This window comes from Oncorhynchus kisutch, linkage group LG29 (assembly GCF_002021735.2).
Source record: "Oncorhynchus kisutch isolate 150728-3 linkage group LG29, Okis_V2, whole genome shotgun sequence".
NCBI classification, from domain to species: Eukaryota; Metazoa; Chordata; class Actinopteri; order Salmoniformes; family Salmonidae; genus Oncorhynchus; species Oncorhynchus kisutch.
Genome location: NC_034202.2, coordinates 28,895,014 through 28,907,513, shown reverse-complemented (window position 1 = coordinate 28,907,513; position 12,500 = coordinate 28,895,014). Strand labels below are relative to the sequence as shown.

Sequence of the window (12,500 nt, the reverse complement as noted above, 5' to 3'; positions counted from 1 at the left end):
GAGATACTGCATAGTGAATGAATAATGATTTCTGTCCCATGGAAGTGGAAGAGGAATGAGACAGTGCTCTCTCAGGCAAGACAAGCAGAAACTCTAGCAATCTCAACATTAACTTTTAATATTTAATGACAGTTGATAATACTTTCCACAGAGTGTGGTTGTTATTGCACAGTAAAGGCGTGTGCATGCTTCCCAGCCGATACAGTTTGGAAAAGTTTGTGCATATGTAACGGATGTGAAACGCTAGCTTAGTTAGCGGTGGTGCGCGCTAAATAGTTTTTCAATCGGTGACGTCACTTGCTCTGAGACCTTGAAGTAGTGGTTCCCCTTGCTCTGCAAGGGCTGTGGCTTTTGTGGAGCGATGGGTAACGATGCTTCGTGGGTGACTGTTGTTGATGTGTGCAGAGGGTCCCTGGTTCGCACCCGGGTATGGGCGAGGGGACGGTCTAAAGTTATACTGTTACACATATATTATGACAACATTTTGTGAGTTTTTTGTTGTGGTGCCAGCCGAACTGAAGCATCCTCATTCCTTAAGGGATGCTTTGAGAGCGGAGTTAGAATTCTAACATGTCCGTGTCTGGCTGACCAGACCGGACACGTCGCATGCGCGAGCGTCACAAAATAAATGTAGAAATCCATGTTATTCAATTATTGCACCCACACTGCTCGCACGCGCCAACGAGCGTCTGCGATGCCAAAGGCTAAAATAGAACTTTGACGCAAATCTCGCTGAAAGTCCTGCCTCTCCCATCTCCTCATTGGTTTATAGAAGCAGGTACCCACATGCCATCTCCTCATTGGTTATACCCACGTGGGTGATTGAAAGACGAACTGTTTTGCTGGTGGTCGTGGTAATACTATGAAAGTTTGGATGCGATCACCATATAAGTTCAAACTAACTCGCCTAACTAACTCGCCCTCCAATTGCACCTCTGCTGTTTTCAATCAAGATCTCACCGATCACTGCCTCATTGCCTGCATCTGTAATGGGTAAGCGACCAAACAACCACCCCTCATCACTGTCAAACACTCCCTAAAACACTTCTGCAAGTAGACATTGACCTCAACCCGTCAGTAGCTGATGCTTGGCTATTCTTTAAAAGTGCCTTCTTCACCATCTTAAATAAGCATGCCCCACTCAAAAAAATTAGAACTAGGAATAGATATAGTCCTTGGTTCACTCCAGACCTGTCTGCCCTTGACCAGCACAAAAAACATCCTGTGGCGTTCTGCATTAGCATCGAATAGCCCCCGTGATATGCAACTTTTCAGGGGAAGTTAGGAACCAATATACACAGGCAGTTAGAAAAGCTAAGGCTAGCTTTTTCAAACAGAAATTTGCATCCTGTAGTACTACCTCAAAAAAGTTCTGGGACACTGTAAAGTCCATGGAGAATAAGAGCACCTCCTCCCAGCTGCCCACTGCTCTGAGGCTAGGAAACACTGTTACCACCGATAAATCCACTATAATTGAGAATTTCAATAAGCATTTTTCTACGGCTGGCCATGCTTTCCACCTGGCTACCCCTATCCTGGTCAAATTCCCGGCACCCACCACAGCAACCCACCAACGCCCCCACCATTTATCCTTCACCCAAATCCAGATGGATGATGTTCTGAAAGCAGCAAAATCTGGACCCATACAAATCAGCCGGGTTAGACAATCTGGACCCTCTCTTTCTAAAATGATCTGCCGAAATTGTTGCAACCTCTATTACCAGCCTGTTTAACCTCTCTTACGTATCATCTGAGATTCCCAAAGATTGGAAAGCTGCAGCGGTCATCCCCCTCTTCAAAGGGGGTGACACTCTAGACCAAACTGCTACAGACCTATATCTATCCTACCCTGTCTTTCTAAGGTCTTCAAAAGCCAAGTTAACAAACAGATTACCGACCATTTCGAATCCCACCGTACCTTCTCCGCTATTCATCGACCTGGCCAAGGCTTTCGACTCTGTCAATCACCACATTCTTATTGGCAGACTCGACAGCCTGGGTTTCTCAAATGATTGCCTCGCCTGGTTTACCAACTACTTCTAGAGTTCAGTGTGTCAAATCGGAGGGCCTGTTGTCCGGACCTCTGGCAGTCTCTATGGGTGTGCCACAGGGTTCAATTCTCTGGCCAACTCTCTTCTCTGTACACATCAATTATGTTGCTCTTGCTGCTGGTGATTCTATGATCCACCTCGACGCAGACAACACCATTCTGTATACTTCTGGCCCCTCTTTGGACACTGTGTTAACTAACCTTCAGACGAGCTTCAATGCCATATAACTCTCCTTCCGTGGCCTCCAACTGCTCTTAAACGCAAGTAAAACTAAATGCATGCTATTCAATCAATCACTGCCCGCACCTGCTCGCCTGTCCAGCATCACTACTCTGGACGGCTCTGACTTAGAATACGTGGACAAATACCTAGGTGTCTGGTTAGACTGTAAACTCTCCTTCCAGACTCACATTAAGCATCTCCAATCCAAAATTAAATCTAGAATCGGCTTCCTTTATCGCAACAAAGCATCCTTCACTCATGCTGCCAAACATACCCCCGTAAAACTGACCATCCTACCGATCCTTGACTTCGGTGATGTCATCTGTAAAATAGCCTCCAACACTCTACTCAACAAACTGGATGCAGTCTATCACAGTGCCATCCATTTTGTCACCAAAGCCCCATACACTACCCACCATTGCGACCTGTACGCTCTCGTTGGTTGGCCCTCGCTTCATACTCGTCGCCAAACCCACTGGCTCCATGTCATCTACAAGTCTCTGCTAGGTAAAGCCCTGCCTTATCTCAGCTCACTGGTCACCATAGCAGCACCCACTCGTAGCACACGCTCCAGCAAGTATATCTCACTGGTCACCCCCAAAGCCAATTCCTCCTTTGGTCGTCTTTCCTTCCAGTTCTCTGCTGCCAATGACTGCAACGAACTGCAAAAATTGCTGAAGCTGGAGACTCATATCTCCCTCACTAGCTTTAAGCACCAGCTGTCAGAGCAGCTCACAGATCACTGCACCTGTACATAGCCCATTTGTACTCAGTGTCTGCTAAATGACTAAAATGTAATGATTAACCATCAGCATCCCTGCAGGTGCCTGTGTGAGGTTTCTATTGGCCTCCTCTCCATCTATTTGGCATTGCCAGTGACCTGTCATGACAGAGTGTTGACAGATCTGCCGGGGCACACAGCATATGCTACCCTTTTATTGAAGAGATGCAAACCAGAGCATTTCCTTAGAGGTCACTCTACTCTGTCTGTTTTAGGATTGTCAGACAATGACGTTTTAATTATAAAGTTATCCACATGGCTTTTCTATAGTTAAAAACTGATTCATATAATTGTTTTGAATGTTTCAAATTTGCCCCTAATTAAAGATGTTTCCATTTAAAACACATCACATTGGGTTGTAGGTATAACACATGTTGATTGCAGGGGAAGAAAACACAAAATATACTCTATTGTACTTTGTTTGTTGGCACTAAACCTCAAACAAACACTGTAGCTATCTACACATCTTTTTCAATATTTTGCGTTCACCATTTATTCAAGTCTGTCTTTGTTGATAGTGTTTTTGTTTATAGTGTCTTTGTAGATACTGTCTTTGTAGATACTGTCTTTGTAGATACTGTCTTTGTAGATACTGTCTTTCTAGATAGTGTCTTTGTAGATCGTGTCTTTGTAGATCGTGTCTTTGTAGATAGTGTCTTTGTAGATACGGTCTTTGTAGATACTCTCTTTGTAGATACTGTCTTTCTAGATACTGTCTTTGTAGATAGTGTCTTTGTAGATAGTGTCTTTGTAGATCCTGTCTTTCTAGATACTGTCTTTGTTGATAGTGACTTTCCAGCTTGGGTATGGTAACCACTGTAAAGAAACAGATTGCTGGGATGATTGCTTGGAAAACAGGGCTATTTCTGCTCCCTAGAGGCTTTAGGCTGTTCTTTTGTGCCTACCCCCAAGCCCATAGAGCCCAGGAGAGACCTGGGTGTCTCCTCTCCTTCACTTCAGCCTACAACCAATAGACTGCCTCAGCCCCCTGAGCTCTTCCTACCTCCACCTGATTCACCCATCCATCCATGCTTCTGAGCCAAGCTGACAGGCCCACCCTACCTCTACTTGCCTGCCCATCTCCTACTCAACCTCCGTCAGCCTCTGCCTGTCCATCCCTATACACAGCATCATCCTTCCACCCCAGGCCACCCTGCCTCTACTTGCCTGCCCATCTCCTACTCAACCTCCGTCAGCCTCTGCCTGTCCATCCCTATACACAGCATCATCCTTCCACCCCAGGCCACCCTGCCTCTACCTGCCTGCCTGCCTTCCCACTCCCTACACAGCCTCTGTCTGACCATCATTCCCCCTCCACAGCCCACACAAAGCAGTGGCAGGGGAAGACCTTGTTAATGACACACTGTTATCACCCTTCAATCATCCTAGACATTGGGTTGGTACTAGACTGTAACCTGTTGTGGCTCATGGAGAAAGTCCCTACATTGAAAGTGCCAATACGCTGCCTATGGTACAAATGACTGGGCATTTGTCAGGAGGTAGATTCTGCACAGGTGGGCCTTCACAGGTTGACAACTATAGAGTTAGTTTTGTCCCATTTGGTGCATTTGATTTAGCGCCAGCCACGGCCCACTACTATTAAACTGGGATCAATATGATCATTCTCTATTAAACTGGGATCAATATGATCATTCTCTATTAAACTGGGATCAATATGATCATTCTCTATTTAACTGGGATCAATATGATCATTCTCTATTAAACTGGGATCAATATGATCATTCTCTATTAAACTGGGATCAATATGATCATTCTCTATTTAACTGGGATCAATATGATCATTCTCTATTTAGCTGGGATCAATATGATCATTCTCTATTAAACTGGGATCAATATGATCATGCTCTATTAAACTGGGATCAATATGATCATGCTCTATTAAACTGGGATCAATATGATCCTTCCCTATTAAACTGGGATCAATATGATCATTCTCTATTAAACTGGGATCAATATGATCATTCTCTAAAAAGCTGTTGAAACGCAACAGTCAGTTTCATTTGGCTATAGCTGTTGGCTGTATACTGCACAGATGTAGGATCTTAATTAGACCACTCTTTTAGTGTATTCAAGGTTTAAAATGGCTTCTAAAGTTTGTAATTTCCACCCCAAAAATGTCAGACTTGATTTGCACTAAAGAAAAATGTATCAACCCCCTACATAAAATGTCCATGAATTATAATCGACTTAATAATTCCCATTTAAGATCCTACATCTGTAGGTCTGCTACCTAGACCCTTTTAGTGGCACACCCATGTACTTTTCATTAACTTCAACTATAAACAAACTATTTCATTTTCAATTGACAGATAACACCATTCTATGGTTGAGTGATACAAAGAGTGTGTACAGACAGGTCACACCAATAAAGTGATGGTCCCATGTGATTGTGCTTAACCTCTTATCTGGCCTAACAGAAAACAAGACCTCTGTTTCACCGTGAGATTACTGGCAGAGAGTATCAGAAGTCCTACATCCAAATACAAAGAAGTGCCAATCAAACGAACATGGATTCATGTCTCTTGACCCCACAGAGAAAGGTCACCTCCGTAATGTCATGTTGTAATTGAATTACTGTTAAGCAGAACAGATGGCAGATAGAGGACAAAAATAAATGGCAGATTGATGTGTGATGATTAAACAGTAGGGACACAGAATGGGAGATGCTCCCGGGACGTTCTTTTATATTCACCACGGATCTGGGCCCAACATTGTGTTTTATATTCACCACAGATCTGGGCCCAACATTGTGTTTTATATTCGCCACGGATCTGGGCCCAACATTGTGTTTTATATTCACCACGGATGTGGGCCCAACATTGTGTTTTATATTCACCACGGATCTGGGCCCAACATTGTGTTTTATATTCACCACGGATCTGGGCCCAACATTGTGTTTTATATTCACCACGGATCTGGGCCCAACATTGTGTTTTATATTCACCACGGATCTGGGCCCAACATTGTGTTTTATATTCGCCACGGATCTGGGCCCAACATTGTGTTTTATATTCACCACGGATCTGGGCCCAACATTGGACATGTATCTCTCCCTGCTAAAGCTCTGTACGTTGGATCTCCCCTCCCTTCCTCTTTCCTAGCCAGACCTATTTGAGGTGCTGTCGCTTTAAATCTAATGAAATCAACTGGATATCTTAACTGCAGGCCATTTATTTCAGAGGAGGTTGGCATTATGGGTAATTAATGTGAAAAGTGTCATGATTAATCCTGCTACGTTCACCCCTGAGGCTAGCCTCAATGCCTGGGCAAAAACTGTCTCCCCGACAAATCCCCCTGACACCCTACACTGTGTATTTAAGTCTCCTAAGCCAGAAAAACATAATCTTTTAAATTCTGTGCTCGCAATACCTTTCACTCTGCATAAAAATACCTTTCACTCTGCTCTAACAAAATAATTGTAGGGTGAAGCCCTTGAAATGTAGCTAACGATTTAACAGCAAAACGTCCTTGCTTCCTTTGATGCGTTCTATACATGTTTCTATCACAGAATTGGAAAACACCTAGCTATACGTAGACTCGTAGAATTATCAAAATCTGATGAAATCACTCTTGGCATTTGCAAAGAAGCTCTAATGATAATAATAATAATAAGTTGGTATTGTGTTTCCCTTTCTGGAAATATGTTTTCCATCTCAACACATAACAGCACAGCACCACCACAAGGTGCATAAATGCATATACATTAACCACAAGCAATAACTACAGCAGACAACACATGTAGATGCAGTTCGTATATACATTAACCACAAGTAATAACCACAGCAGACAACACATGTAGATGCAGTTCGTATATACATTAACCACAAGTAATAACCACAGCAGACAACACATGTAGATGCAGTTCGTATATACATTAACCACAAGTAATAACTACAGCAGACAACACATGTAGATGCAGTTCGTATATACATTAACCACAAGTAATAACCACAGCAGACAACACATGTAGATGCAGTTCGTATATACATTAATCACAAGCAATAACCACAGCAGACAACACATGTAGATGCAGTTCGTATATACATTAATCACAAGTAATAACTACAGCAGACAACACATGTAGATGCAGTTCGTATATACATTAACCACAAGTAATAACTACAGCAGACAACACATGTAGATGCAGTTCGTATATACATTAACCACAAGTAATAACCACAGCAGACAACACATGTAGATGCAGTTCGTATATACATTAACCACAAGCAATAACTACAGCAGACAACACATGTAGATGCAGTTCGTATATACATTAACCACAAGTAATAACCACAGCAGACAACACATGTAGATGCAGTTCGTATATACATTAACCACAAGTAATAACCACAGCAGACAACACATGTAGATGCAGTTCGTATATACATTAACCACAAGTAATAACTACAGCAGACAACACATGTAGATGCAGTTCGTATATACATTAACCACAAGTAATAACTACAGCAGACAACACATGTAGATGCAGTTCGTATATACATTAACCACAAGTAATAACCACAGCAGACAACACATGTAGATGTAGTTCGTATATACATTAACCACAAGTAATAACCACAGCAGACAACACATGTAGATGCAGTTCGTATATACATTAACCACAAGTAATAACTACAGCAGACAACACATGTAGATGCAGTTCGTATATACATTAACCACAAGTAATAACCACAGCAGACAACACATGTAGATGCAGTTCGTATATACATTAACCACAAGTAATAACCACAGCAGACAACACATGTAGATGTAGTTCGTATATACATTAATCACAAGTAATAACTACAGCAGACAACACATGTAGATGCAGTTCGTATATACATTAACCACAAGTAATAACCACAGCAGACAACACATGTAGATGCAGTTCGTATATACATTAACCACAAGCAATAACTACAGCAGACAACACATGTAGATGCAGTTCGTATATACATTAACCACAAGTAATAACCACAGCAGACAACACATGTAGATGCAGTTCGTATATACATTAACCACAAGTAATAACCACAGCAGACAACACATGTAGATGCAGTTCGTATATACATTAACCACAAGTAATAACTACAGCAGACAACACATGTAGATGCAGTTCGTATATACATTAACCACAAGTAATAACCACAGCAGACAACACATGTAGATGCAGTTCGTATATACATTAATCACAAGCAATAACCACAGCAGACAACACATGTAGATGCAGTTCGTATATACATTAATCACAAGTAATAACTACAGCAGACAACACATGTAGATGCAGTTCGTATATACATTAACCACAAGCAATAACCACAGCAGACAACACATGTAGATGCAGTTCGTATACATTAACCACAAGCAATAACCACAGCAGACAACACATGTAGATGCAGTTCGCATATACATTAACCACAAGCAATAACCACAGCAGACAACACATGTAGATGCAGTTCGTATATACATTAACCACAAGTAATAACTACAGCAGACAACACATGTAGATGCAGTTCGTATATACATTAACCACAAGTAATAACCACAGCAGACAACACATGTAGATATAGTTCATACATTCTGGGAGGAGGGGGGAGTTGAGCACTTATTTATTCAATTGACTTTTACTGGTGGGAATGAATGATTTCTGGGCGCTAGACTGGGACTGTTGACTTGATTGGTTGCTTTCATTTAGAATACGCTCACTCTGTGTTTTGTTGAATTCTGCATGACCGTATTTTGTATGACTGGGTGTGTTCCAGTGTGAAGGGGAGGATAACCTACTTACTCAGTGGCATCAGGATAGAGAAGGAGTCCTAACAGTGAAAACACCCAGGACAACAGATGGTTAATTCACCATTGCTTCCCCCAACCACCCCCTGTGTCCTCCAGATAGCATAATTTTTATCATGTTGAGAAACCCTGGAGTTTGCAAATTGATTAATGCAAACCTTTTATCCCAAACAGCCCTCATGAAGATTTCATCACTACCTAGAAAGATGTCTCCAATACTATTGTATACAATATACAATACAAGGCAATAAAATATACAATACAATATATAATACAATATAACACAATACAATACACTATACAATACAATGTACAATACAATATACAATACAACACAATATACAAGACAAGATAATACAATATACAATATACAATACAATACAAACATCAATCATTGTTAAAGCCACCCTCTCAAATACCCTCATCTTCCACACATTACCCCCTTTAGGCCTATTGGACAGGACTCTTGCATTGCACATAGTGTGTGCATAACTTATTAGGGATTATTGATTAAACTGCTCATTTATTATACAGTATTTCCGATGATCACAATTTTGTATTTTTTGCCAATTTCAACCTAACTTTATAACATTGACATTGACTTTGAATGTTGAAGCGTTTGAAACTTTTACGTCAATAGAGGATTGTCTTTCACTCATGTAATGGCAACTACAGGGCAGCCATCTGCATCAGAGACTTGGCTGATTTGTGTTGGGTGTTCAGGCGTCTCACAACAGATAGTGAGTTACCAAGCACCTCTGCCTTTCTAATGTCACGTAAAAGCTTAGTTGGCTCAGACAGTCTGGGTAGTATCCAGCCAAGGTCACCGCAAATCATCTCCAATGATCACCCCCTGCCCCCCTCACCTTCTGCTCAATTCTCTCAGTTCAGTAAGCCCAGCTCATTGGCCACAACCAGCCCTCTACCCACTCCAGCCCTCTCCAGCCCCATCCAGCCCTCTTCCCTCTCCAGCCCTCTCCCCTCCCCAGCTGTCTCTGCCTCTCCAGCCCTCTCCCCTCCCCAGCTGTCTCTGCCCTCTCCCCTCCCCAGCTGTCTCTGCCCTCTCCAGTCCTCTCCCCTCCCCAGCTGTCTTTGCCCTCTCCAGTCCTCTCCCCTCCCCAGCTGCCTCTGCCCTCTCCAGTCCTCTCCCCTCCCCAGCTGTCTCTGCCCTCTCCAGTCCTCTCCAGGCCTCTCCAGCCCTGTTCTCTCCAGTCCTCTCCAGTGCTCTCCAGCCCTCTTCCCCTCAGCCCTCTTCCCTCTCCCTTCACCAGCCCTTTCCCCTCTCAAGGCCTCTCCAGCCCTGTCCCCTCTCCTGCCCTCTAACCTTCTCCAGCCCTCTCCCTTCTCCAGCCCTCTCCCCTCTCCAGGCCTCTTCCCTCTCAGCCCTTTCCCCTCTCCAGCCCTCTCCCTTTCCTGTCCTCCAGCCCACTTCATGCACTCTCCAGCCCACTCCAGGCCTCTCCAGCCCTATCCAGCCCTCTGCCCTCTCCAGTTTTCTCCTCTCCAGCCCTCTCCCCGCTCCAGCCCTCTCTCCTCTCTAGCTATCTCCTGCCCTATCTAGCCCTCTCCCCCTCTAGCCCTCTCATGTCTTCTCCCCTTATAGCCTGCTCATGCCTTCTCCCCTCTTCAGCCCTCTCCAGCCCTCTCCAGCCCTCTCCAGTCCTCTCCCATCTCTAGCCCTCTTCAGCCTCCCCCCTCTATCTCTCTCTCTCTCTCTCTCTCCCTCCCTCCCTCTCCTCTCTCTTTCTCCCCTTCACTCTGTCTCTCTCTTTCTTGCCTCCCCCTCTCTCTCTCTCTCTCTCTCTCTCCCTCTCCTCTCTCTTTCTCCCCTTCACTCTGTCTCTCTCTCTCTTGCCTCCCCTCTCTCTGCCTGAGTAATGGCCTGCCTCTACCTTCCTGTCACCATGAGAGGTGGTGCTGGCTCTGCTCTGTTCTCCTTTTTTCATGTGTGTCCTTTTAACTGGCCAGGCAATCCCAGCTGAGATCTCTATCGACCATGATTTATCTGATATAGCTACAGTTCTGCTTCTCTCTCGCTCGCTCTCTTGCTCTCTCTCTCTCTCTCCTCCCCCACACTCTCTCTTAAGTTCAGCATAAGTACAGTGCTACACATACCAGAAATGAATAGAGAGGGCTGAGGGAGAGGAGGAAAGGGTGAGAGCACTCTTCGGGATGGCTACATGTGGCGATGCCAGAGAGAAAGAGAGAGGGCTACGCTTGTCACAGAATTTTGACTGGAACTAAATCATTCAGTAGAATCAGGGACCAACCATAGTTTTCTTGGTAATGGGGGTTATTGTCTGCATCTGGTACAGATCTTAATTTGTTTCTCACAGCAGGAAAATAATACTGCAGCAACATGAAATTAGGGCAATCAAGTCAGACATTTTAAGTGGAAATTACAAACTTTAAAAGCCTTTTTAAACCTTGAATACCCCACCATTTGGATTTCCTGCTGTGCAGGAAAATTGTCTGAGACAACAGAGTGATCAAAGATAGCAGATCTGTGTCTGAATGTATTGCTAGCTATCTTTAGCTCTCTCCTCTCCCTGTGGTATCATTCCAAAGCCTATTTTTCCCAGGTACACCACCACAGAGACAGGCACCCCTGTTCTCCTGATGTAGCAGTTTTGACAGTTGAGCTGAATCGGTTTCTTCCTCTGCAGCATCATCCTGCTTTTCTATTTCTGGGTATCTGTCTGTACTGGGTATCTGTCTGTATTGTGTATCTGTCTGTACTGTGTATCTGTCTGTACTGGGTATCTGTCTGTATTGTATATCTGTCTGTATTGGGTATCTGTCTGTATTGGGTATATGTCTGTACTGGGTATCTGTCTGTATTGTGTATCTGTCTGTACTGTGTATCTGTCTGTATTGTGTATCTGTCTGTATTGGGTATCTGTCTGTATTGGGTATCTGTCTGTAGCAGATCTGGGGATATCTGTCTGTACTGGGTATCTGTCTGTATTGTGTATCTGGCTGTACTGTGTACCTGTCTGTATTGTGTATCTGTCTGTATTGGGTATCTGTCTGTACTGTGTATCTGTCTGTATTGGGTATCTGTCTGTACTTTGTACCTGTCTGTATTGTGTATCTGTCTGTACTGGGTATCTGTCTGTATTGTGTATCTGTCTGTACTGGGTATCTGTCTGTACTGGGTATCTGTCTGTACTGGGTATCTGTCTGAATTGTGTATCTGGCTGTACTGTGTACCTGTCTGTATTGTGTATCTGTCTGTATTGGGTATATGTCTGTACTGGGTATCTGTCTGTATTGTGTATCTGTCTGTACTGTGTATCTGTCTGTATTGTGTATCTGTCTGTATTGGGTATCTGTCTGTATTGGGTATCTGTCTGTAGCAGATCTGGGGATATCTGTCTGTACTGGGTATCTGTCTGTATTGTGTATCTGTCTGTACTGGGTATCTGTCTGTATTGTGTATCTGTCTGTACTGGGTATCTGTCTGTACTGGGTATCTGTCTGTCTGTACTGTACATTGGCTGTGAATCAGTAACCTGGGATGTGTATTTATTCTCACACAACCCATTTTCTGGCCACTGTGTTTCTTTGCATTGTTGATGCCTGCTCTCCCTCACCCACCCCCTCTGTCTCTCTCTTCCTCTCTCTTTCTT

General features: G+C 43.6%; 1 protein-coding gene across 1 annotated transcript in view; it reads left to right on the top strand.

Annotated features, from left to right (window-relative positions):
- LOC109873865 (neurexin-2) overlaps positions 1–12,500 on the top strand; it is a 274,209-nt gene that overhangs the window by 140,460 nt on the left and 121,249 nt on the right. The gene's annotated exons all lie outside the window — the stretch shown is intronic.